At 50.8% G+C, this 22383-nt stretch overlaps 28 non-coding genes across 28 annotated transcripts; all 28 read left to right on the top strand.

Annotated features, from left to right (window-relative positions):
* The first annotated feature begins 482 nt into the window (after nucleotides 1-482).
* Nucleotides 483-555, top strand: Trnaa-ugc. The gene has a single exon. It is a non-coding gene; the product is annotated as a tRNA-Ala (tRNA).
* A 416-nt stretch (nucleotides 556-971) lies between these two features.
* Nucleotides 972-1044, top strand: Trnaa-agc. Its single transcript has one exon. It is a non-coding gene; the product is annotated as a tRNA-Ala (tRNA).
* Nucleotides 1045-2057: 1013 nt separating this feature from the next.
* Nucleotides 2058-2130, top strand: Trnaa-ugc. The gene has a single exon. It is a non-coding gene; the product is annotated as a tRNA-Ala (tRNA).
* Nucleotides 2131-2535: 405 nt separating this feature from the next.
* On the top strand, nucleotides 2536-2608 carry Trnaa-agc. The gene has a single exon. It is a non-coding gene; the product is annotated as a tRNA-Ala (tRNA).
* A 1013-nt stretch (nucleotides 2609-3621) lies between these two features.
* Trnaa-ugc lies at nucleotides 3622-3694 on the top strand. Its single transcript has one exon. It is a non-coding gene; the product is annotated as a tRNA-Ala (tRNA).
* Nucleotides 3695-4110: 416 nt separating this feature from the next.
* Nucleotides 4111-4183, top strand: Trnaa-agc. The gene has a single exon. It is a non-coding gene; the product is annotated as a tRNA-Ala (tRNA).
* Nucleotides 4184-5196: 1013 nt separating this feature from the next.
* Trnaa-ugc lies at nucleotides 5197-5269 on the top strand. Its single transcript has one exon. It is a non-coding gene; the product is annotated as a tRNA-Ala (tRNA).
* Nucleotides 5270-5685: 416 nt separating this feature from the next.
* Trnaa-agc lies at nucleotides 5686-5758 on the top strand. The gene has a single exon. It is a non-coding gene; the product is annotated as a tRNA-Ala (tRNA).
* Nucleotides 5759-6771: 1013 nt separating this feature from the next.
* Nucleotides 6772-6844, top strand: Trnaa-ugc. The gene has a single exon. It is a non-coding gene; the product is annotated as a tRNA-Ala (tRNA).
* Nucleotides 6845-7249: 405 nt separating this feature from the next.
* On the top strand, nucleotides 7250-7322 carry Trnaa-agc. The gene has a single exon. It is a non-coding gene; the product is annotated as a tRNA-Ala (tRNA).
* Nucleotides 7323-8335: 1013 nt separating this feature from the next.
* Nucleotides 8336-8408, top strand: Trnaa-ugc. Its single transcript has one exon. It is a non-coding gene; the product is annotated as a tRNA-Ala (tRNA).
* A 405-nt stretch (nucleotides 8409-8813) lies between these two features.
* Trnaa-agc lies at nucleotides 8814-8886 on the top strand. The gene has a single exon. It is a non-coding gene; the product is annotated as a tRNA-Ala (tRNA).
* A 1013-nt stretch (nucleotides 8887-9899) lies between these two features.
* On the top strand, nucleotides 9900-9972 carry Trnaa-ugc. Its single transcript has one exon. It is a non-coding gene; the product is annotated as a tRNA-Ala (tRNA).
* Nucleotides 9973-10377: 405 nt separating this feature from the next.
* Trnaa-agc lies at nucleotides 10378-10450 on the top strand. The gene has a single exon. It is a non-coding gene; the product is annotated as a tRNA-Ala (tRNA).
* A 1013-nt stretch (nucleotides 10451-11463) lies between these two features.
* On the top strand, nucleotides 11464-11536 carry Trnaa-ugc. Its single transcript has one exon. It is a non-coding gene; the product is annotated as a tRNA-Ala (tRNA).
* A 416-nt stretch (nucleotides 11537-11952) lies between these two features.
* On the top strand, nucleotides 11953-12025 carry Trnaa-agc. The gene has a single exon. It is a non-coding gene; the product is annotated as a tRNA-Ala (tRNA).
* A 1013-nt stretch (nucleotides 12026-13038) lies between these two features.
* Trnaa-ugc lies at nucleotides 13039-13111 on the top strand. The gene has a single exon. It is a non-coding gene; the product is annotated as a tRNA-Ala (tRNA).
* Nucleotides 13112-13527: 416 nt separating this feature from the next.
* Nucleotides 13528-13600, top strand: Trnaa-agc. The gene has a single exon. It is a non-coding gene; the product is annotated as a tRNA-Ala (tRNA).
* Nucleotides 13601-14612: 1012 nt separating this feature from the next.
* Trnaa-ugc lies at nucleotides 14613-14685 on the top strand. Its single transcript has one exon. It is a non-coding gene; the product is annotated as a tRNA-Ala (tRNA).
* A 416-nt stretch (nucleotides 14686-15101) lies between these two features.
* On the top strand, nucleotides 15102-15174 carry Trnaa-agc. Its single transcript has one exon. It is a non-coding gene; the product is annotated as a tRNA-Ala (tRNA).
* A 1013-nt stretch (nucleotides 15175-16187) lies between these two features.
* Nucleotides 16188-16260, top strand: Trnaa-ugc. Its single transcript has one exon. It is a non-coding gene; the product is annotated as a tRNA-Ala (tRNA).
* A 405-nt stretch (nucleotides 16261-16665) lies between these two features.
* Nucleotides 16666-16738, top strand: Trnaa-agc. Its single transcript has one exon. It is a non-coding gene; the product is annotated as a tRNA-Ala (tRNA).
* A 1013-nt stretch (nucleotides 16739-17751) lies between these two features.
* Trnaa-ugc lies at nucleotides 17752-17824 on the top strand. Its single transcript has one exon. It is a non-coding gene; the product is annotated as a tRNA-Ala (tRNA).
* Nucleotides 17825-18240: 416 nt separating this feature from the next.
* Nucleotides 18241-18313, top strand: Trnaa-agc. The gene has a single exon. It is a non-coding gene; the product is annotated as a tRNA-Ala (tRNA).
* Nucleotides 18314-19326: 1013 nt separating this feature from the next.
* Trnaa-ugc lies at nucleotides 19327-19399 on the top strand. Its single transcript has one exon. It is a non-coding gene; the product is annotated as a tRNA-Ala (tRNA).
* A 405-nt stretch (nucleotides 19400-19804) lies between these two features.
* Nucleotides 19805-19877, top strand: Trnaa-agc. Its single transcript has one exon. It is a non-coding gene; the product is annotated as a tRNA-Ala (tRNA).
* Nucleotides 19878-20890: 1013 nt separating this feature from the next.
* On the top strand, nucleotides 20891-20963 carry Trnaa-ugc. The gene has a single exon. It is a non-coding gene; the product is annotated as a tRNA-Ala (tRNA).
* A 405-nt stretch (nucleotides 20964-21368) lies between these two features.
* On the top strand, nucleotides 21369-21441 carry Trnaa-agc. The gene has a single exon. It is a non-coding gene; the product is annotated as a tRNA-Ala (tRNA).
* Nucleotides 21442-22383: the final 942 nt, after the last annotated feature.

Consider the following 22383-nt stretch of genomic DNA (forward strand, 5'->3'; position numbering starts at 1 on the left):
TGAGCGTTGCGTGAGCGTCGTGTAAAGTCGGAAAAGTCGTCTGCGTGGGTGAGTGCCATGTTTGGGGAGCGTTTCGTAGTTTGCGCAGTGCAATGGAGACGCGGAAAGTTGTTGTGGCCCAGTCTTTTGCAGTTGGACGACAAGAGTCTTACACAGTAGTAAAGTGCGAGGCAGTGAGTTGGCATGAACAGTCGAGTGCACAATGGGTCTTCAGATGTGCTTGTTACCTCAGGTGCTGTGTGATTGTCGACATGGAGTGAAAACGGAGCAACTTGTGACTGTCCCTTCAATTTAAGACGTTAAAAACGGACGGAATTTGCAGTCGTAATACCAGAGCATCGAAACTACTTGGAACTCTTGCGTATGTGAACGTGTCCGCGCCTTTGTACTCTGGTCCCTTCACCCCTGCAAACCAACCAACCATCGCGTCCGTGCACATAAGAGTAGCAAAGAACGGAGATCAGCGCAGCTTGCTTGTGCTTGGGGGCGTAGCTCAGTTGGTAGAGCGTTCGCTTTGCATGTGAAAGGTCCCGGGTTCAAGCCCCGGCGCCTCCATGTTTTGTGGTCAGTGCGTGGTAAGTGTTGGTCGCGGCGAGCCTAAAGGCACGCAAGATGTTGCAAAGCCAGCGTCACAGACTCGTATACTGACGTAAGGAGAGCAAGACGTAAATGTGAGGACCGGCTGTTGTCGAGGTGTCATCGAGTGCAAATCTGCCTTAGGTATAACGGCCTAACCTCAATGAAGTCTAGAGAGTGGACAACACGTTCGTCTACCTCAGAGCGTTGGCCGAACGCTATTTTCGACGTCGTGCGTGCCACTTTGATTTTGGCCAACTACGATTCGATACAGAATGCAGGAAACCTGAAAGACACCCTCACGGACACATTGAGAGTAGTGTTTGTCAGCGGAATAATGGGAGTGCAAGGGTCTGTGTCATTGATATGGCTGTATGTAGCGCAGTTCGTCAGCAGGGGGCGTAGCTCAGATGGTAGAGCGCTCGCTTAGCATGCGAGAGGTACTGGGATCGATACCCAGCGCCTCCAGAATTTTTAACACACCAACATGCGCACACTGCCATGCAAGTGGAATAATACACAGCCAGAAAATGTGTCAAGGCAGATACGAGCCAACGATTAGCAGCCACAATTGGCAAGCGTGCTGTAATGCGCACGAAGCACCCTCCTCCCACCACTACACTTAATTTAGAAACAGTACAAGTGTTCCCATAAGATTCTCAAACCTATGTCGCAAAGATCAGCCTTGCGCCGAATTCACAAAAATCCCACTGCACATTCCAATTCTTGACGTGCAGTCGGCTGCTACTGGTGTTGCTAGTTGTGACTGCTGATGACAGATGCCGTAGCAATCAATTCATGGAGTGAGTTGTATGTTTTGCGATACTCTGTCTCTGACAAGCAAGCAGAGGTGACATAGGCGCGAACACAGGAAGCTTGCAGCCCCTCGCTGCCTGCAGACACCGAACAGCCACAGTAGGAGGGCGGCCTAAGTCGTAGGCGAAATGTGCTCATTCGCTTGTGTGCGACGTCAAGCTCTAAATAAGGCTGTCACTAGCGTGAGCGTTGCGTGAGCGTCGTGTAAAGTCGGAAAAGTCGTCTGCGTGGGTGAGTGCCATGTTTGGGGAGCGTTTCGTAGTTTGCGCAGTGCAATGGAGACGCGGAAAGTTGTTGTGGCCCAGTCTTTTGCAGTTGGACGACAAGAGTGGTACACAGTAGTAAAGTGCGAAGCAGTGAGTTGGCATGAACAGTCGAGTGCACAATGGGTCTTCAGATGTGCTTGTTACCTCAGGTGCTGTGTGATTGTCGACATGGAGTGAAAACGGAGCAACTTGTGACTGTCCCTTCAATTTAAGACGTTAAAAACGGACGGAATTTGCAGTCGTAATACCAGAGCATCGAAACTACTTGGAACTCTTGCGTATGTGAACGTGTCCGCGCCTTTGTACTCTGGTCCCTTCACCCCTGCAAACCAACCAACCATCGTGTCCGTGCACATAAGAGTAGCAAAGAACGGAGAACAGCGCAGCTTGGTTGTGCTTGGGGGCGTAGCTCAGTTGGTAGAGCGTTCGCTTTGCATGTGAAAGGTCCCGGGTTCAAGCCCCGGCGCCTCCATGTTTTGTGGTAAGTGTTGGTCGCGGCGAGCCTAAAGGCACGCAAGATGTTGCAAAGCCAGCGTCACAGACTCGTATACTGACGTAAGGAGAGCAAGACGTAAATGTGAGGACCGGCTGTTGTCGAGGTGTCATCGAGTGCAAATCTGCCTTAGGTATAACGGCCTAACCTCAATGAAGTCTAGAGAGTGGACAACACGTTCGTCTACCTCAGAGCGTTGGCCGAACGCTATTTTCGACGTCGTGCGTGCCACTTTGATTTTGGCCAACTACGATTCGATACAGAATGCAGGAAACCTGAAAGACACCCTCACGGACACATTGAGAGTAGTGTTTGTCAGCGGAATAATGGGAGTGCAAGGGTCTGTGTCATTGATATGGCTGTATGTAGCGCAGTTCGTCAGCAGGGGGCGTAGCTCAGATGGTAGAGCGCTCGCTTAGCATGCGAGAGGTACTGGGATCGATACCCAGCGCCTCCAGAATTTTTAACACACCAACATGCGCACACTGCCATGCAAGTGGAATAATACACAGCCAGAAAATGTGTCAAGGCAGATACGAGCCAACGATTAGCAGCCACAATTGGCAAGCGTGCTGTAATGCGCACGAAGCACCCTCCTCCCACCACTACACTTAATTTAGAAACAGTACAAGTGTTCCCATAAGATTCTCAAACCTATGTCGCAAAGATCAGCCTTGCGCCGAATTCACAAAAATCCCACTGCACATTCCAATTCTTGACGTGCAGTCGGCTGCTACTGGTGTTGCTAGTTGTGACTGCTGATGACAGATGCCGTAGCAATCAATTCATGGAGTGAGTTGTATGTTTTGCGATACTCTGTCTCTGACAAGCAAGCAGAGGTGACATAGGCGCGAACACAGGAAGCTTGCAGCCCCTCGCTGCCTGCAGACACCGAACAGCCACAGTAGGAGGGCGGCCTAAGTCGTAGGCGAAATGTGCTCATTCGCTTGTGTGCGACGTCAAGCTCTAAATAAGGCTGTCACTAGCGTGAGCGTTGCGTGAGCGTCGTGTAAAGTCGGAAAAGTCGTCTGCGTGGGTGAGTGCCATGTTTGGGGAGCGTTTCGTAGTTTGCGCAGTGCAATGGAGACGCGGAAAGTTGTTGTGGCCCAGTCTTTTGCAGTTGGACGACAAGAGTGGTACACAGTAGTAAAGTGCGAGGCAGTGAGTTGGCATGAACAGTCGAGTGCACAATGGGTCTTCAGATGTGCTTGTTACCTCAGGTGCTGTGTGATTGTCGACATGGAGTGAAAACGGAGCAACTTGTGACTGTCCCTTCAATTTAAGACGTTAAAAACGGACGGAATTTGCAGTCGTAATACCAGAGCATCGAAACTACTTGGAACTCTTGCGTATGTGAACGTGTCCGCGCCTTTGTACTCTGGTCCCTTCACCCCTGCAAACCAACCAACCATCGCGTCCGTGCACATAAGAGTAGCAAAGAACGGAGATCAGCGCAGCTTGCTTGTGCTTGGGGGCGTAGCTCAGTTGGTAGAGCGTTCGCTTTGCATGTGAAAGGTCCCGGGTTCAAGCCCCGGCGCCTCCATGTTTTGTGGTCAGTGCGTGGTAAGTGTTGGTCGCGGCGAGCCTAAAGGCACGCAAGATGTTGCAAAGCCAGCGTCACAGACTCGTATACTGACGTAAGGAGAGCAAGACGTAAATGTGAGGACCGGCTGTTGTCGAGGTGTCATCGAGTGCAAATCTGCCTTAGGTATAACGGCCTAACCTCAATGAAGTCTAGAGAGTGGACAACACGTTCGTCTACCTCAGAGCGTTGGCCGAACGCTATTTTCGACGTCGTGCGTGCCACTTTGATTTTGGCCAACTACGATTCGATACAGAATGCAGGAAACCTGAAAGACACCCTCACGGACACATTGAGAGTAGTGTTTGTCAGCGGAATAATGGGAGTGCAAGGGTCTGTGTCATTGATATGGCTGTATGTAGCGCAGTTCGTCAGCAGGGGGCGTAGCTCAGATGGTAGAGCGCTCGCTTAGCATGCGAGAGGTACTGGGATCGATACCCAGCGCCTCCAGAATTTTTAACACACCAACATGCGCACACTGCCATGCAAGTGGAATAATACACAGCCAGAAAATGGGTCAAGGCAGATACGAGCCAACGATTAGCAGCCACAATTGGCAAGCGTGCTGTAATGCGCACGAAGCACCCTCCTCCCACCACTACACTTAATTTAGAAACAGTACAAGTGTTCCCATAAGATTCTCAAACCTATGTCGCAAAGATCAGCCTTGCGCCGAATTCACAAAAATCCCACTGCACATTCCAATTCTTGACGTGCAGTCGGCTGCTACTGGTGTTGCTAGTTGTGACTGCTGATGACAGATGCCGTAGCAATCAATTCATGGAGTGAGTTGTATGTTTTGCGATACTCTGTCTCTGACAAGCAAGCAGAGGTGACATAGGCGCGAACACAGGAAGCTTGCAGCCCCTCGCTGCCTGCAGACACCGAACAGCCACAGTAGGAGGGCGGCCTAAGTCGTAGGCGAAATGTGCTCATTCGCTTGTGTGCGACGTCAAGCTCTAAATAAGGCTGTCACTAGCGTGAGCGTTGCGTGAGCGTCGTGTAAAGTCGGAAAAGTCGTCTGCGTGGGTGAGTGCCATGTTTGGGGAGCGTTTCGTAGTTTGCGCAGTGCAATGGAGACGCGGAAAGTTGTTGTGGCCCAGTCTTTTGCAGTTGGACGACAAGAGTGGTACACAGTAGTAAAGTGCGAGGCAGTGAGTTGGCATGAACAGTCGAGTGCACAATGGGTCTTCAGATGTGCTTGTTACCTCAGGTGCTGTGTGATTGTCGACATGGAGTGAAAACGGAGCAACTTGTGACTGTCCCTTCAATTTAAGACGTTAAAAACGGACGGAATTTGCAGTCGTAATACCAGAGCATCGAAACTACTTGGAACTCTTGCGTATGTGAACGTGTCCGCGCCTTTGTACTCTGGTCCCTTCACCCCTGCAAACCAACCAACCATCGCGTCCGTGCACATAAGAGTAGCAAAGAACGGAGATCAGCGCAGCTTGCTTGTGCTTGGGGGCGTAGCTCAGTTGGTAGAGCGTTCGCTTTGCATGTGAAAGGTCCCGGGTTCAAGCCCCGGCGCCTCCATGTTTTGTGGTCAGTGCGTGGTAAGTGTTGGTCGCGGCGAGCCTAAAGGCACGCAAGATGTTGCAAAGCCAGCGTCACAGACTCGTATACTGACGTAAGGAGAGCAAGACGTAAATGTGAGGACCGGCTGTTGTCGAGGTGTCATCGAGTGCAAATCTGCCTTAGGTATAACGGCCTAACCTCAATGAAGTCTAGAGAGTGGACAACACGTTCGTCTACCTCAGAGCGTTGGCCGAACGCTATTTTCGACGTCGTGCGTGCCACTTTGATTTTGGCCAACTACGATTCGATACAGAATGCAGGAAACCTGAAAGACACCCTCACGGACACATTGAGAGTAGTGTTTGTCAGCGGAATAATGGGAGTGCAAGGGTCTGTGTCATTGATATGGCTGTATGTAGCGCAGTTCGTCAGCAGGGGGCGTAGCTCAGATGGTAGAGCGCTCGCTTAGCATGCGAGAGGTACTGGGATCGATACCCAGCGCCTCCAGAATTTTTAACACACCAACATGCGCACACTGCCATGCAAGTGGAATAATACACAGCCAGAAAATGTGTCAAGGCAGATACGAGCCAACGATTAGCAGCCACAATTGGCAAGCGTGCTGTAATGCGCACGAAGCACCCTCCTCCCACCACTACACTTAATTTAGAAACAGTACAAGTGTTCCCATAAGATTCTCAAACCTATGTCGCAAAGATCAGCCTTGCGCCGAATTCACAAAAATCCCACTGCACATTCCAATTCTTGACGTGCAGTCGGCTGCTACTGGTGTTGCTAGTTGTGACTGCTGATGACAGATGCCGTAGCAATCAATTCATGGAGTGAGTTGTATGTTTTGCGATACTCTGTCTCTGACAAGCAAGCAGAGGTGACATAGGCGCGAACACAGGAAGCTTGCAGCCCCTCGCTGCCTGCAGACACCGAACAGCCACAGTAGGAGGGCGGCCTAAGTCGTAGGCGAAATGTGCTCATTCGCTTGTGTGCGACGTCAAGCTCTAAATAAGGCTGTCACTAGCGTGAGCGTTGCGTGAGCGTCGTGTAAAGTCGGAAAAGTCGTCTGCGTGGGTGAGTGCCATGTTTGGGGAGCGTTTCGTAGTTTGCGCAGTGCAATGGAGACGCGGAAAGTTGTTGTGGCCCAGTCTTTTGCAGTTGGACGACAAGAGTGGTACACAGTAGTAAAGTGCGAAGCAGTGAGTTGGCATGAACAGTCGAGTGCACAATGGGTCTTCAGATGTGCTTGTTACCTCAGGTGCTGTGTGATTGTCGACATGGAGTGAAAACGGAGCAACTTGTGACTGTCCCTTCAATTTAAGACGTTAAAAACGGACGGAATTTGCAGTCGTAATACCAGAGCATCGAAACTACTTGGAACTCTTGCGTATGTGAACGTGTCCGCGCCTTTGTACTCTGGTCCCTTCACCCCTGCAAACCAACCAACCATCGTGTCCGTGCACATAAGAGTAGCAAAGAACGGAGAACAGCGCAGCTTGCTTGTGCTTGGGGGCGTAGCTCAGTTGGTAGAGCGTTCGCTTTGCATGTGAAAGGTCCCGGGTTCAAGCCCCGGCGCCTCCATGTTTTGTGGTAAGTGTTGGTCGCGGCGAGCCTAAAGGCACGCAAGATGTTGCAAAGCCAGCGTCACAGACTCGTATACTGACGTAAGGAGAGCAAGACGTAAATGTGAGGACCGGCTGTTGTCGAGGTGTCATCGAGTGCAAATCTGCCTTAGGTATAACGGCCTAACCTCAATGAAGTCTAGAGAGTGGACAACACGTTCGTCTACCTCAGAGCGTTGGCCGAACGCTATTTTCGACGTCGTGCGTGCCACTTTGATTTTGGCCAACTACGATTCGATACAGAATGCAGGAAACCTGAAAGACACCCTCACGGACACATTGAGAGTAGTGTTTGTCAGCGGAATAATGGGAGTGCAAGGGTCTGTGTCATTGATATGGCTGTATGTAGCGCAGTTCGTCAGCAGGGGGCGTAGCTCAGATGGTAGAGCGCTCGCTTAGCATGCGAGAGGTACTGGGATCGATACCCAGCGCCTCCAGAATTTTTAACACACCAACATGCGCACACTGCCATGCAAGTGGAATAATACACAGCCAGAAAATGTGTCAAGGCAGATACGAGCCAACGATTAGCAGCCACAATTGGCAAGCGTGCTGTAATGCGCACGAAGCACCCTCCTCCCACCACTACACTTAATTTAGAAACAGTACAAGTGTTCCCATAAGATTCTCAAACCTATGTCGCAAAGATCAGCCTTGCGCCGAATTCACAAAAATCCCACTGCACATTCCAATTCTTGACGTGCAGTCGGCTGCTACTGGTGTTGCTAGTTGTGACTGCTGATGACAGATGCCGTAGCAATCAATTCATGGAGTGAGTTGTATGTTTTGCGATACTCTGTCTCTGACAAGCAAGCAGAGGTGACATAGGCGCGAACACAGGAAGCTTGCAGCCCCTCGCTGCCTGCAGACACCGAACAGCCACAGTAGGAGGGCGGCCTAAGTCGTAGGCGAAATGTGCTCATTCGCTTGTGTGCGACGTCAAGCTCTAAATAAGGCTGTCACTAGCGTGAGCGTTGCGTGAGCGTCGTGTAAAGTCGGAAAAGTCGTCTGCGTGGGTGAGTGCCATGTTTGGGGAGCGTTTCGTAGTTTGCGCAGTGCAATGGAGACGCGGAAAGTTGTTGTGGCCCAGTCTTTTGCAGTTGGACGACAAGAGTGGTACACAGTAGTAAAGTGCGAAGCAGTGAGTTGGCATGAACAGTCGAGTGCACAATGGGTCTTCAGATGTGCTTGTTACCTCAGGTGCTGTGTGATTGTCGACATGGAGTGAAAACGGAGCAACTTGTGACTGTCCCTTCAATTTAAGACGTTAAAAACGGACGGAATTTGCAGTCGTAATACCAGAGCATCGAAACTACTTGGAACTCTTGCGTATGTGAACGTGTCCGCGCCTTTGTACTCTGGTCCCTTCACCCCTGCAAACCAACCAACCATCGTGTCCGTGCACATAAGAGTAGCAAAGAACGGAGAACAGCGCAGCTTGCTTGTGCTTGGGGGCGTAGCTCAGTTGGTAGAGCGTTCGCTTTGCATGTGAAAGGTCCCGGGTTCAAGCCCCGGCGCCTCCATGTTTTGTGGTAAGTGTTGGTCGCGGCGAGCCTAAAGGCACGCAAGATGTTGCAAAGCCAGCGTCACAGACTCGTATACTGACGTAAGGAGAGCAAGACGTAAATGTGAGGACCGGCTGTTGTCGAGGTGTCATCGAGTGCAAATCTGCCTTAGGTATAACGGCCTAACCTCAATGAAGTCTAGAGAGTGGACAACACGTTCGTCTACCTCAGAGCGTTGGCCGAACGCTATTTTCGACGTCGTGCGTGCCACTTTGATTTTGGCCAACTACGATTCGATACAGAATGCAGGAAACCTGAAAGACACCCTCACGGACACATTGAGAGTAGTGTTTGTCAGCGGAATAATGGGAGTGCAAGGGTCTGTGTCATTGATATGGCTGTATGTAGCGCAGTTCGTCAGCAGGGGGCGTAGCTCAGATGGTAGAGCGCTCGCTTAGCATGCGAGAGGTACTGGGATCGATACCCAGCGCCTCCAGAATTTTTAACACACCAACATGCGCACACTGCCATGCAAGTGGAATAATACACAGCCAGAAAATGTGTCAAGGCAGATACGAGCCAACGATTAGCAGCCACAATTGGCAAGCGTGCTGTAATGCGCACGAAGCACCCTCCTCCCACCACTACACTTAATTTAGAAACAGTACAAGTGTTCCCATAAGATTCTCAAACCTATGTCGCAAAGATCAGCCTTGCGCCGAATTCACAAAAATCCCACTGCACATTCCAATTCTTGACGTGCAGTCGGCTGCTACTGGTGTTGCTAGTTGTGACTGCTGATGACAGATGCCGTAGCAATCAATTCATGGAGTGAGTTGTATGTTTTGCGATACTCTGTCTCTGACAAGCAAGCAGAGGTGACATAGGCGCGAACACAGGAAGCTTGCAGCCCCTCGCTGCCTGCAGACACCGAACAGCCACAGTAGGAGGGCGGCCTAAGTCGTAGGCGAAATGTGCTCATTCGCTTGTGTGCGACGTCAAGCTCTAAATAAGGCTGTCACTAGCGTGAGCGTTGCGTGAGCGTCGTGTAAAGTCGGAAAAGTCGTCTGCGTGGGTGAGTGCCATGTTTGGGGAGCGTTTCGTAGTTTGCGCAGTGCAATGGAGACGCGGAAAGTTGTTGTGGCCCAGTCTTTTGCAGTTGGACGACAAGAGTGGTACACAGTAGTAAAGTGCGAAGCAGTGAGTTGGCATGAACAGTCGAGTGCACAATGGGTCTTCAGATGTGCTTGTTACCTCAGGTGCTGTGTGATTGTCGACATGGAGTGAAAACGGAGCAACTTGTGACTGTCCCTTCAATTTAAGACGTTAAAAACGGACGGAATTTGCAGTCGTAATACCAGAGCATCGAAACTACTTGGAACTCTTGCGTATGTGAACGTGTCCGCGCCTTTGTACTCTGGTCCCTTCACCCCTGCAAACCAACCAACCATCGTGTCCGTGCACATAAGAGTAGCAAAGAACGGAGAACAGCGCAGCTTGCTTGTGCTTGGGGGCGTAGCTCAGTTGGTAGAGCGTTCGCTTTGCATGTGAAAGGTCCCGGGTTCAAGCCCCGGCGCCTCCATGTTTTGTGGTAAGTGTTGGTCGCGGCGAGCCTAAAGGCACGCAAGATGTTGCAAAGCCAGCGTCACAGACTCGTATACTGACGTAAGGAGAGCAAGACGTAAATGTGAGGACCGGCTGTTGTCGAGGTGTCATCGAGTGCAAATCTGCCTTAGGTATAACGGCCTAACCTCAATGAAGTCTAGAGAGTGGACAACACGTTCGTCTACCTCAGAGCGTTGGCCGAACGCTATTTTCGACGTCGTGCGTGCCACTTTGATTTTGGCCAACTACGATTCGATACAGAATGCAGGAAACCTGAAAGACACCCTCACGGACACATTGAGAGTAGTGTTTGTCAGCGGAATAATGGGAGTGCAAGGGTCTGTGTCATTGATATGGCTGTATGTAGCGCAGTTCGTCAGCAGGGGGCGTAGCTCAGATGGTAGAGCGCTCGCTTAGCATGCGAGAGGTACTGGGATCGATACCCAGCGCCTCCAGAATTTTTAACACACCAACATGCGCACACTGCCATGCAAGTGGAATAATACACAGCCAGAAAATGTGTCAAGGCAGATACGAGCCAACGATTAGCAGCCACAATTGGCAAGCGTGCTGTAATGCGCACGAAGCACCCTCCTCCCACCACTACACTTAATTTAGAAACAGTACAAGTGTTCCCATAAGATTCTCAAACCTATGTCGCAAAGATCAGCCTTGCGCCGAATTCACAAAAATCCCACTGCACATTCCAATTCTTGACGTGCAGTCGGCTGCTACTGGTGTTGCTAGTTGTGACTGCTGATGACAGATGCCGTAGCAATCAATTCATGGAGTGAGTTGTATGTTTTGCGATACTCTGTCTCTGACAAGCAAGCAGAGGTGACATAGGCGCGAACACAGGAAGCTTGCAGCCCCTCGCTGCCTGCAGACACCGAACAGCCACAGTAGGAGGGCGGCCTAAGTCGTAGGCGAAATGTGCTCATTCGCTTGTGTGCGACGTCAAGCTCTAAATAAGGCTGTCACTAGCGTGAGCGTTGCGTGAGCGTCGTGTAAAGTCGGAAAAGTCGTCTGCGTGGGTGAGTGCCATGTTTGGGGAGCGTTTCGTAGTTTGCGCAGTGCAATGGAGACGCGGAAAGTTGTTGTGGCCCAGTCTTTTGCAGTTGGACGACAAGAGTGGTACACAGTAGTAAAGTGCGAGGCAGTGAGTTGGCATGAACAGTCGAGTGCACAATGGGTCTTCAGATGTGCTTGTTACCTCAGGTGCTGTGTGATTGTCGACATGGAGTGAAAACGGAGCAACTTGTGACTGTCCCTTCAATTTAAGACGTTAAAAACGGACGGAATTTGCAGTCGTAATACCAGAGCATCGAAACTACTTGGAACTCTTGCGTATGTGAACGTGTCCGCGCCTTTGTACTCTGGTCCCTTCACCCCTGCAAACCAACCAACCATCGCGTCCGTGCACATAAGAGTAGCAAAGAACGGAGATCAGCGCAGCTTGCTTGTGCTTGGGGGCGTAGCTCAGTTGGTAGAGCGTTCGCTTTGCATGTGAAAGGTCCCGGGTTCAAGCCCCGGCGCCTCCATGTTTTGTGGTCAGTGCGTGGTAAGTGTTGGTCGCGGCGAGCCTAAAGGCACGCAAGATGTTGCAAAGCCAGCGTCACAGACTCGTATACTGACGTAAGGAGAGCAAGACGTAAATGTGAGGACCGGCTGTTGTCGAGGTGTCATCGAGTGCAAATCTGCCTTAGGTATAACGGCCTAACCTCAATGAAGTCTAGAGAGTGGACAACACGTTCGTCTACCTCAGAGCGTTGGCCGAACGCTATTTTCGACGTCGTGCGTGCCACTTTGATTTTGGCCAACTACGATTCGATACAGAATGCAGGAAACCTGAAAGACACCCTCACGGACACATTGAGAGTAGTGTTTGTCAGCGGAATAATGGGAGTGCAAGGGTCTGTGTCATTGATATGGCTGTATGTAGCGCAGTTCGTCAGCAGGGGGCGTAGCTCAGATGGTAGAGCGCTCGCTTAGCATGCGAGAGGTACTGGGATCGATACCCAGCGCCTCCAGAATTTTTAACACACCAACATGCGCACACTGCCATGCAAGTGGAATAATACACAGCCAGAAAATGGGTCAAGGCAGATACGAGCCAACGATTAGCAGCCACAATTGGCAAGCGTGCTGTAATGCGCACGAAGCACCCTCCTCCCACCACTACACTTAATTTAGAAACAGTACAAGTGTTCCCATAAGATTCTCAAACCTATGTCGCAAAGATCAGCCTTGCGCCGAATTCACAAAAATCCCACTGCACATTCCAATTCTTGACGTGCAGTCGGCTGCTACTGGTGTTGCTAGTTGTGACTGCTGATGACAGATGCCGTAGCAATCAATTCATGGAGTGAGTTGTATGTTTTGCGATACTCTGTCTCTGACAAGCAAGCAGAGGTGACATAGGCGCGAACACAGGAAGCTTGCAGCCCCTCGCTGCCTGCAGACACCGAACAGCCACAGTAGGAGGGCGGCCTAAGTCGTAGGCGAAATGTGCTCATTCGCTTGTGTGCGACGTCAAGCTCTAAATAAGGCTGTCACTAGCGTGAGCGTTGCGTGAGCGTCGTGTAAAGTCGGAAAAGTCGTCTGCGTGGGTGAGTGCCATGTTTGGGGAGCGTTTCGTAGTTTGCGCAGTGCAATGGAGACGCGGAAAGTTGTTGTGGCCCAGTCTTTTGCAGTTGGACGACAAGAGTGGTACACAGTAGTAAAGTGCGAGGCAGTGAGTTGGCATGAACAGTCGAGTGCACAATGGGTCTTCAGATGTGCTTGTTACCTCAGGTGCTGTGTGATTGTCGACATGGAGTGAAAACGGAGCAACTTGTGACTGTCCCTTCAATTTAAGACGTTAAAAACGGACGGAATTTGCAGTCGTAATACCAGAGCATCGAAACTACTTGGAACTCTTGCGTATGTGAACGTGTCCGCGCCTTTGTACTCTGGTCCCTTCACCCCTGCAAACCAACCAACCATCGCGTCCGTGCACATAAGAGTAGCAAAGAACGGAGATCAGCGCAGCTTGCTTGTGCTTGGGGGCGTAGCTCAGTTGGTAGAGCGTTCGCTTTGCATGTGAAAGGTCCCGGGTTCAAGCCCCGGCGCCTCCATGTTTTGTGGTCAGTGCGTGGTAAGTGTTGGTCGCGGCGAGCCTAAAGGCACGCAAGATGTTGCAAAGCCAGCGTCACAGACTCGTATACTGACGTAAGGAGAGCAAGACGTAAATGTGAGGACCGGCTGTTGTCGAGGTGTCATCGAGTGCAAATCTGCCTTAGGTATAACGGCCTAACCTCAATGAAGTCTAGAGAGTGGACAACACGTTCGTCTACCTCAGAGCGTTGGCCGAACGCTATTTTCGACGTCGTGCGTGCCACTTTGATTTTGGCCAACTACGATTCGATACAGAATGCAGGAAACCTGAAAGACACCCTCACGGACACATTGAGAGTAGTGTTTGTCAGCGGAATAATGGGAGTGCAAGGGTCTGTGTCATTGATATGGCTGTATGTAGCGCAGTTCGTCAGCAGGGGGCGTAGCTCAGATGGTAGAGCGCTCGCTTAGCATGCGAGAGGTACTGGGATCGATACCCAGCGCCTCCAGAATTTTTAACACACCAACATGCGCACACTGCCATGCAAGTGGAATAATACACAGCCAGAAAATGTGTCAAGGCAGATACGAGCCAACGATTAGCAGCCACAATTGGCAAGCGTGCTGTAATGCGCACGAAGCACCCTCCTCCCACCACTACACTTAATTTAGAAACAGTACAAGTGTTCCCATAAGATTCTCAAACCTATGTCGCAAAGATCAGCCTTGCGCCGAATTCACAAAAATCCCACTGCACATTCCAATTCTTGACGTGCAGTCGGCTGCTACTGGTGTTGCTAGTTGTGACTGCTGATGACAGATGCCGTAGCAATCAATTCATGGAGTGAGTTGTATGTTTTGCGATACTCTGTCTCTGACAAGCAAGCAGAGGTGACATAGGCGCGAACACAGGAAGCTTGCAGCCCCTCGCTGCCTGCAGACACCGAACAGCCACAGTAGGAGGGCGGCCTAAGTCGTAGGCAAAATGTGCTCATTCGCTTGTGTGCGACGTCAAGCTCTAAATAAGGCTGTCACTAGCGTGAGCGTTGCGTGAGCGTCGTGTAAAGTCGAAAAGTCGTCTGCGTGGGTGAGTGCCATGTTTGGGGAGCGTTTCGTAGTTTGCGCAGTGCAATGGAGACGCGGAAAGTTGTTGTGGCCCAGTCTTTTGCAGTTGGACGACAAGAGTGGTACACAGTAGTAAAGTGCGAAGCAGTGAGTTGGCATGAACAGTCGAGTGCACAATGGGTCTTCAGATGTGCTTGTTACCTCAGGTGCTGTGTGATTGTCGACATGGAGTGAAAACGGAGCAACTTGTGACTGTCCCTTCAATTTAAGACGTTAAAAACGGACGGAATTTGCAGTCGTAATACCAGAGCATCGAAACTACTTGGAACTCTTGCGTATGTGAACGTGTCCGCGCCTTTGTACTCTGGTCCCTTCACCCCTGCAAACCAACCAACCATCGCGTCCGTGCACATAAGAGTAGCAAAGAACGGAGATCAGCGCAGCTTGCTTGTGCTTGGGGGCGTAGCTCAGTTGGTAGAGCGTTCGCTTTGCATGTGAAAGGTCCCGGGTTCAAGCCCCGGCGCCTCCATGTTTTGTGGTCAGTGCGTGGTAAGTGTTGGTCGCGGCGAGCCTAAAGGCACGCAAGATGTTGCAAAGCCAGCGTCACAGACTCGTATACTGACGTAAGGAGAGCAAGACGTAAATGTGAGGACCGGCTGTTGTCGAGGTGTCATCGAGTGCAAATCTGCCTTAGGTATAACGGCCTAACCTCAATGAAGTCTAGAGAGTGGACAACACGTTCGTCTACCTCAGAGCGTTGGCCGAACGCTATTTTCGACGTCGTGCGTGCCACTTTGATTTTGGCCAACTACGATTCGATACAGAATGCAGGAAACCTGAAAGACACCCTCACGGACACATTGAGAGTAGTGTTTGTCAGCGGAATAATGGGAGTGCAAGGGTCTGTGTCATTGATATGGCTGTATGTAGCGCAGTTCGTCAGCAGGGGGCGTAGCTCAGATGGTAGAGCGCTCGCTTAGCATGCGAGAGGTACTGGGATCGATACCCAGCGCCTCCAGAATTTTTAACACACCAACATGCGCACACTGCCATGCAAGTGGAATAATACACAGCCAGAAAATGTGTCAAGGCAGATACGAGCCAACGATTAGCAGCCACAATTGGCAAGCGTGCTGTAATGCGCACGAAGCACCCTCCTCCCACCACTACACTTAATTTAGAAACAGTACAAGTGTTCCCATAAGATTCTCAAACCTATGTCGCAAAGATCAGCCTTGCGCCGAATTCACAAAAATCCCACTGCACATTCCAATTCTTGACGTGCAGTCGGCTGCTACTGGTGTTGCTAGTTGTGACTGCTGATGACAGATGCCGTAGCAATCAATTCATGGAGTGAGTTGTATGTTTTGCGATACTCTGTCTCTGACAAGCAAGCAGAGGTGACATAGGCGCGAACACAGGAAGCTTGCAGCCCCTCGCTGCCTGCAGACACCGAACAGCCACAGTAGGAGGGCGGCCTAAGTCGTAGGCGAAATGTGCTCATTCGCTTGTGTGCGACGTCAAGCTCTAAATAAGGCTGTCACTAGCGTGAGCGTTGCGTGAGCGTCGTGTAAAGTCGGAAAAGTCGTCTGCGTGGGTGAGTGCCATGTTTGGGGAGCGTTTCGTAGTTTGCGCAGTGCAATGGAGACGCGGAAAGTTGTTGTGGCCCAGTCTTTTGCAGTTGGACGACAAGAGTGGTACACAGTAGTAAAGTGCGAAGCAGTGAGTTGGCATGAACAGTCGAGTGCACAATGGGTCTTCAGATGTGCTTGTTACCTCAGGTGCTGTGTGATTGTCGACATGGAGTGAAAACGGAGCAACTTGTGACTGTCCCTTCAATTTAAGACGTTAAAAACGGACGGAATTTGCAGTCGTAATACCAGAGCATCGAAACTACTTGGAACTCTTGCGTATGTGAACGTGTCCGCGCCTTTGTACTCTGGTCCCTTCACCCCTGCAAACCAACCAACCATCGTGTCCGTGCACATAAGAGTAGCAAAGAACGGAGAACAGCGCAGCTTGGTTGTGCTTGGGGGCGTAGCTCAGTTGGTAGAGCGTTCGCTTTGCATGTGAAAGGTCCCGGGTTCAAGCCCCGGCGCCTCCATGTTTTGTGGTAAGTGTTGGTCGCGGCGAGCCTAAAGGCACGCAAGATGTTGCAAAGCCAGCGTCACAGACTCGTATACTGACGTAAGGAGAGCAAGACGTAAATGTGAGGACCGGCTGTTGTCGAGGTGTCATCGAGTGCAAATCTGCCTTAGGTATAACGGCCTAACCTCAATGAAGTCTAGAGAGTGGACAACACGTTCGTCTACCTCAGAGCGTTGGCCGAACGCTATTTTCGACGTCGTGCGTGCCACTTTGATTTTGGCCAACTACGATTCGATACAGAATGCAGGAAACCTGAAAGACACCCTCACGGACACATTGAGAGTAGTGTTTGTCAGCGGAATAATGGGAGTGCAAGGGTCTGTGTCATTGATATGGCTGTATGTAGCGCAGTTCGTCAGCAGGGGGCGTAGCTCAGATGGTAGAGCGCTCGCTTAGCATGCGAGAGGTACTGGGATCGATACCCAGCGCCTCCAGAATTTTTAACACACCAACATGCGCACACTGCCATGCAAGTGGAATAATACACAGCCAGAAAATGTGTCAAGGCAGATACGAGCCAACGATTAGCAGCCACAATTGGCAAGCGTGCTGTAATGCGCACGAAGCACCCTCCTCCCACCACTACACTTAATTTAGAAACAGTACAAGTGTTCCCATAAGATTCTCAAACCTATGTCGCAAAGATCAGCCTTGCGCCGAATTCACAAAAATCCCACTGCACATTCCAATTCTTGACGTGCAGTCGGCTGCTACTGGTGTTGCTAGTTGTGACTGCTGATGACAGATGCCGTAGCAATCAATTCATGGAGTGAGTTGTATGTTTTGCGATACTCTGTCTCTGACAAGCAAGCAGAGGTGACATAGGCGCGAACACAGGAAGCTTGCAGCCCCTCGCTGCCTGCAGACACCGAACAGCCACAGTAGGAGGGCGGCCTAAGTCGTAGGCGAAATGTGCTCATTCGCTTGTGTGCGACGTCAAGCTCTAAATAAGGCTGTCACTAGCGTGAGCGTTGCGTGAGCGTCGTGTAAAGTCGGAAAAGTCGTCTGCGTGGGTGAGTGCCATGTTTGGGGAGCGTTTCGTAGTTTGCGCAGTGCAATGGAGACGCGGAAAGTTGTTGTGGCCCAGTCTTTTGCAGTTGGACGACAAGAGTGGTACACAGTAGTAAAGTGCGAGGCAGTGAGTTGGCATGAACAGTCGAGTGCACAATGGGTCTTCAGATGTGCTTGTTACCTCAGGTGCTGTGTGATTGTCGACATGGAGTGAAAACGGAGCAACTTGTGACTGTCCCTTCAATTTAAGACGTTAAAAACGGACGGAATTTGCAGTCGTAATACCAGAGCATCGAAACTACTTGGAACTCTTGCGTATGTGAACGTGTCCGCGCCTTTGTACTCTGGTCCCTTCACCCCTGCAAACCAACCAACCATCGCGTCCGTGCACATAAGAGTAGCAAAGAACGGAGATCAGCGCAGCTTGCTTGTGCTTGGGGGCGTAGCTCAGTTGGTAGAGCGTTCGCTTTGCATGTGAAAGGTCCCGGGTTCAAGCCCCGGCGCCTCCATGTTTTGTGGTCAGTGCGTGGTAAGTGTTGGTCGCGGCGAGCCTAAAGGCACGCAAGATGTTGCAAAGCCAGCGTCACAGACTCGTATACTGACGTAAGGAGAGCAAGACGTAAATGTGAGGACCGGCTGTTGTCGAGGTGTCATCGAGTGCAAATCTGCCTTAGGTATAACGGCCTAACCTCAATGAAGTCTAGAGAGTGGACAACACGTTCGTCTACCTCAGAGCGTTGGCCGAACGCTATTTTCGACGTCGTGCGTGCCACTTTGATTTTGGCCAACTACGATTCGATACAGAATGCAGGAAACCTGAAAGACACCCTCACGGACACATTGAGAGTAGTGTTTGTCAGCGGAATAATGGGAGTGCAAGGGTCTGTGTCATTGATATGGCTGTATGTAGCGCAGTTCGTCAGCAGGGGGCGTAGCTCAGATGGTAGAGCGCTCGCTTAGCATGCGAGAGGTACTGGGATCGATACCCAACGCCTCCAGAATTTTTAACACACCAACATGCGCACACTGCCATGCAAGTGGAATAATACACAGCCAGAAAATGTGTCAAGGCAGATACGAGCCAACGATTAGCAGCCACAATTGGCAAGCGTGCTGTAATGCGCACGAAGCACCCTCCTCCCACCACTACACTTAATTTAGAAACAGTACAAGTGTTCCCATAAGATTCTCAAACCTATGTCGCAAAGATCAGCCTTGCGCCGAATTCACAAAAATCCCACTGCACATTCCAATTCTTGACGTGCAGTCGGCTGCTACTGGTGTTGCTAGTTGTGACTGCTGATGACAGATGCCGTAGCAATCAATTCATGGAGTGAGTTGTATGTTTTGCGATACTCTGTCTCTGACAAGCAAGCAGAGGTGACATAGGCGCGAACACAGGAAGCTTGCAGCCCCTCGCTGCCTGCAGACACCGAACAGCCACAGTAGGAGGGCGGCCTAAGTCGTAGGCAAAATGTGCTCATTCGCTTGTGTGCGACGTCAAGCTCTAAATAAGGCTGTCACTAGCGTGAGCGTTGCGTGAGCGTCGTGTAAAGTCGGAAAAGTCGTCTGCGTGGGTGAGTGCCATGTTTGGGGAGCGTTTCGTAGTTTGCGCAGTGCAATGGAGACGCGGAAAGTTGTTGTGGCCCAGTCTTTTGCAGTTGGACGACAAGAGTGGTACACAGTAGTAAAGTGCGAAGCAGTGAGTTGGCATGAACAGTCGAGTGCACAATGGGTCTTCAGATGTGCTTGTTACCTCAGGTGCTGTGTGATTGTCGACATGGAGTGAAAACGGAGCAACTTGTGACTGTCCCTTCAATTTAAGACGTTAAAAACGGACGGAATTTGCAGTCGTAATACCAGAGCATCGAAACTACTTGGAACTCTTGCGTATGTGAACGTGTCCGCGCCTTTGTACTCTGGTCCCTTCACCCCTGCAAACCAACCAACCATCGTGTCCGTGCACATAAGAGTAGCAAAGAACGGAGAACAGCGCAGCTTGGTTGTGCTTGGGGGCGTAGCTCAGTTGGTAGAGCGTTCGCTTTGCATGTGAAAGGTCCCGGGTTCAAGCCCCGGCGCCTCCATGTTTTGTGGTAAGTGTTGGTCGCGGCGAGCCTAAAGGCACGCAAGATGTTGCAAAGCCAGCGTCACAGACTCGTATACTGACGTAAGGAGAGCAAGACGTAAATGTGAGGACCGGCTGTTGTCGAGGTGTCATCGAGTGCAAATCTGCCTTAGGTATAACGGCCTAACCTCAATGAAGTCTAGAGAGTGGACAACACGTTCGTCTACCTCAGAGCGTTGGCCGAACGCTATTTTCGACGTCGTGCGTGCCACTTTGATTTTGGCCAACTACGATTCGATACAGAATGCAGGAAACCTGAAAGACACCCTCACGGACACATTGAGAGTAGTGTTTGTCAGCGGAATAATGGGAGTGCAAGGGTCTGTGTCATTGATATGGCTGTATGTAGCGCAGTTCGTCAGCAGGGGGCGTAGCTCAGATGGTAGAGCGCTCGCTTAGCATGCGAGAGGTACTGGGATCGATACCCAGCGCCTCCAGAATTTTTAACACACCAACATGCGCACACTGCCATGCAAGTGGAATAATACACAGCCAGAAAATGTGTCAAGGCAGATACGAGCCAACGATTAGCAGCCACAATTGGCAAGCGTGCTGTAATGCGCACGAAGCACCCTCCTCCCACCACTACACTTAATTTAGAAACAGTACAAGTGTTCCCATAAGATTCTCAAACCTATGTCGCAAAGATCAGCCTTGCGCCGAATTCACAAAAATCCCACTGCACATTCCAATTCTTGACGTGCAGTCGGCTGCTACTGGTGTTGCTAGTTGTGACTGCTGATGACAGATGCCGTAGCAATCAATTCATGGAGTGAGTTGTATGTTTTGCGATACTCTGTCTCTGACAAGCAAGCAGAGGTGACATAGGCGCGAACACAGGAAGCTTGCAGCCCCTCGCTGCCTGCAGACACCGAACAGCCACAGTAGGAGGGCGGCCTAAGTCGTAGGCGAAATGTGCTCATTCGCTTGTGTGCGACGTCAAGCTCTAAATAAGGCTGTCACTAGCGTGAGCGTTGCGTGAGCGTCGTGTAAAGTCGGAAAAGTCGTCTGCGTGGGTGAGTGCCATGTTTGGGGAGCGTTTCGTAGTTTGCGCAGTGCAATGGAGACGCGGAAAGTTGTTGTGGCCCAGTCTTTTGCAGTTGGACGACAAGAGTGGTACACAGTAGTAAAGTGCGAAGCAGTGAGTTGGCATGAACAGTCGAGTGCACAATGGGTCTTCAGATGTGCTTGTTACCTCAGGTGCTGTGTGATTGTCGACATGGAGTGAAAACGGAGCAACTTGTGACTGTCCCTTCAATTTAAGACGTTAAAAACGGACGGAATTTGCAGTCGTAATACCAGAGCATCGAAACTACTTGGAACTCTTGCGTATGTGAACGTGTCCGCGCCTTTGTACTCTGGTCCCTTCACCCCTGCAAACCAACCAACCATCGTGTCCGTGCACATAAGAGTAGCAAAGAACGGAGAACAGCGCAGCTTGGTTGTGCTTGGGGGCGTAGCTCAGTTGGTAGAGCGTTCGCTTTGCATGTGAAAGGTCCCGGGTTCAAGCCCCGGCGCCTCCATGTTTTGTGGTAAGTGTTGGTCGCGGCGAGCCTAAAGGCACGCAAGATGTTGCAAAGCCAGCGTCACAGACTCGTATACTGACGTAAGGAGAGCAAGACGTAAATGTGAGGACCGGCTGTTGTCGAGGTGTCATCGAGTGCAAATCTGCCTTAGGTATAACGGCCTAACCTCAATGAAGTCTAGAGAGTGGACAACACGTTCGTCTACCTCAGAGCGTTGGCCGAACGCTATTTTCGACGTCGTGCGTGCCACTTTGATTTTGGCCAACTACGATTCGATACAGAATGCAGGAAACCTGAAAGACACCCTCACGGACACATTGAGAGTAGTGTTTGTCAGCGGAATAATGGGAGTGCAAGGGTCTGTGTCATTGATATGGCTGTATGTAGCGCAGTTCGTCAGCAGGGGGCGTAGCTCAGATGGTAGAGCGCTCGCTTAGCATGCGAGAGGTACTGGGATCGATACCCAGCGCCTCCAGAATTTTTAACACACCAACATGCGCACACTGCCATGCAAGTGGAATAATACACAGCCAGAAAATGTGTCAAGGCAGATACGAGCCAACGATTAGCAGCCACAATTGGCAAGCGTGCTGTAATGCGCACGAAGCACCCTCCTCCCACCACTACACTTAATTTAGAAACAGTACAAGTGTTCCCATAAGATTCTCAAACCTATGTCGCAAAGATCAGCCTTGCGCCGAATTCACAAAAATCCCACTGCACATTCCAATTCTTGACGTGCAGTCGGCTGCTACTGGTGTTGCTAGTTGTGACTGCTGATGACAGATGCCGTAGCAATCAATTCATGGAGTGAGTTGTATGTTTTGCGATACTCTGTCTCTGACAAGCAAGCAGAGGTGACATAGGCGCGAACACAGGAAGCTTGCAGCCCCTCGCTGCCTGCAGACACCGAACAGCCACAGTAGGAGGGCGGCCTAAGTCGTAGGCGAAATGTGCTCATTCGCTTGTGTGCGACGTCAAGCTCTAAATAAGGCTGTCACTAGCGTGAGCGTTGCGTGAGCGTCGTGTAAAGTCGGAAAAGTCGTCTGCGTGGGTGAGTGCCATGTTTGGGGAGCGTTTCGTAGTTTGCGCAGTGCAATGGAGACGCGGAAAGTTGTTGTGGCCCAGTCTTTTGCAGTTGGACGACAAGAGTGGTACACAGTAGTAAAGTGCGAGGCAGTGAGTTGGCATGAACAGTCGAGTGCACAATGGGTCTTCAGATGTGCTTGTTACCTCAGGTGCTGTGTGATTGTCGACATGGAGTGAAAACGGAGCAACTTGTGACTGTCCCTTCAATTTAAGACGTTAAAAACGGACGGAATTTGCAGTCGTAATACCAGAGCATCGAAACTACTTGGAACTCTTGCGTATGTGAACGTGTCCGCGCCTTTGTACTCTGGTCCCTTCACCCCTGCAA

This window comes from Schistocerca americana, unplaced genomic scaffold (genome assembly GCF_021461395.2).
Source record: "Schistocerca americana isolate TAMUIC-IGC-003095 unplaced genomic scaffold, iqSchAmer2.1 HiC_scaffold_311, whole genome shotgun sequence".
Taxonomy (NCBI): Eukaryota; Metazoa; Arthropoda; class Insecta; order Orthoptera; family Acrididae; genus Schistocerca; species Schistocerca americana.